Below are 1,387 nucleotides of genomic sequence, written 5' to 3'. Positions count from 1 at the left end.
ATGCTTCTGTATTCAACATGGCTTGCCAATAGCTTCTGCATATAGGTTAAAGGCAGCTTTGCACATAGAGTTTCACAATCGCACCTGTTCAATGACCTAGAGTTACACGAAGATAAGGGGTTACTAAAGGACAATGAGTTTACCACAGCTTCCCCAACACGCATGTGCCATCATCTATCCCTAACTTGAAAGGCCCTGACATCCTGTGGAAACTTAAATGTAACGGTAAAGTTGTAAAGCTGCCAATAGTTGTAAAAAGCCTGTTATTCATTCCCCCTCCATCTTCTCCTCTGCAGACTGAACCAGACCAGGTTCCTCGGCCTCTCCTCACCAGTCCTGTGTCCCAGGCCCCAAAACATTTTGGCACCCATGGCCCTCCTGCTGTCCCCAGAGCAGTGGGGGGTGGGGGTGGGGCAGGGGTGGGCAAGGCCTGGGGGTGCTGGCAGCTGTAGGAAGGGCCTGGAGGCTGGGGATGTCTGGGCTGCACGGGACTGATCCTGCTGCCTCAGGCGGGGGTTGAGCCGGACGTGTCCCTGGCTCTGGGATTTGGGATGAGGAACCCAGGTGTGTGAGACGGGGAAGGGAGCAGCTTGTGCTGCACTCACTGGTTGCTGTGACACCTGCTTCTCTCCCGGTACTGGGGATACTGGTGACACTGGGGCTGTCCAAAACATCAGGAACACATGGGACAGCTGTACAGAAGATCCACATCCTGGTGCCTTCTTTCAGTTCATGTAAGCAATGGGGAAGGGGGGAGCTGCCAGCCCGGACCCCTAGGTACTCGCCCAGCTCAGGGACAGGAACAGGAACAGGGACTGGTGGGTTGGAGCAGGGGGAGCTGGAGATCCCATTATTCCCAGTCCAGCACCATACCAGCACCAGCTGCATTGGGAAGCCCGGTTATACCCAGCCCCCAGTGCCCACCCCAGAGCTAGTTGCAGCTCAGGCTCCTGCTTTACACAACCCCAGTGCTCCCTTTCTGGCTGGGGTGGGTCTCGCCCCATGTGCTGTCTGGGGGGGTGTTGAGGGGTTCCATGTCTGCATAATGTCCCCTCGGTCTCCTGCAGCTTCCAGCACCTCCAAGGTTTCAGCTACTTCTCCAGTTCCTTTCTCAGCAACCAGCCACGCGTGGGTCTCGCCCCATGTGCTGTCTGGGGGGGTGTTGAGGGGTTCCATGTCTGCATAATGTCCCCTCGGTCTCCTGCAGCTTCCAGCACCTCCAAGGTTTCAGCTACTTCTCCAGTTCCTTTCTCAGCAACCAGCCACGCAGGGACCATCTTGGACCTCCCCAGCACCAACCTCAACTATTCAGCCCGTGTCAAGTGCTGTAGAGAAGAAAGTAGGCAGCTGGTCACCATTAAGGCAGGACAGGTACATAGGCAAGGGA

The sequence above is a fragment of the Alligator sinensis genome, unplaced genomic scaffold (assembly GCF_000455745.1).
Source record: "Alligator sinensis unplaced genomic scaffold, ASM45574v1 scaffold1460_1, whole genome shotgun sequence".
Classification (NCBI taxonomy): Eukaryota; Metazoa; Chordata; order Crocodylia; family Alligatoridae; genus Alligator; species Alligator sinensis.
Note: the sequence above shows the minus strand (reverse complement) of the source record.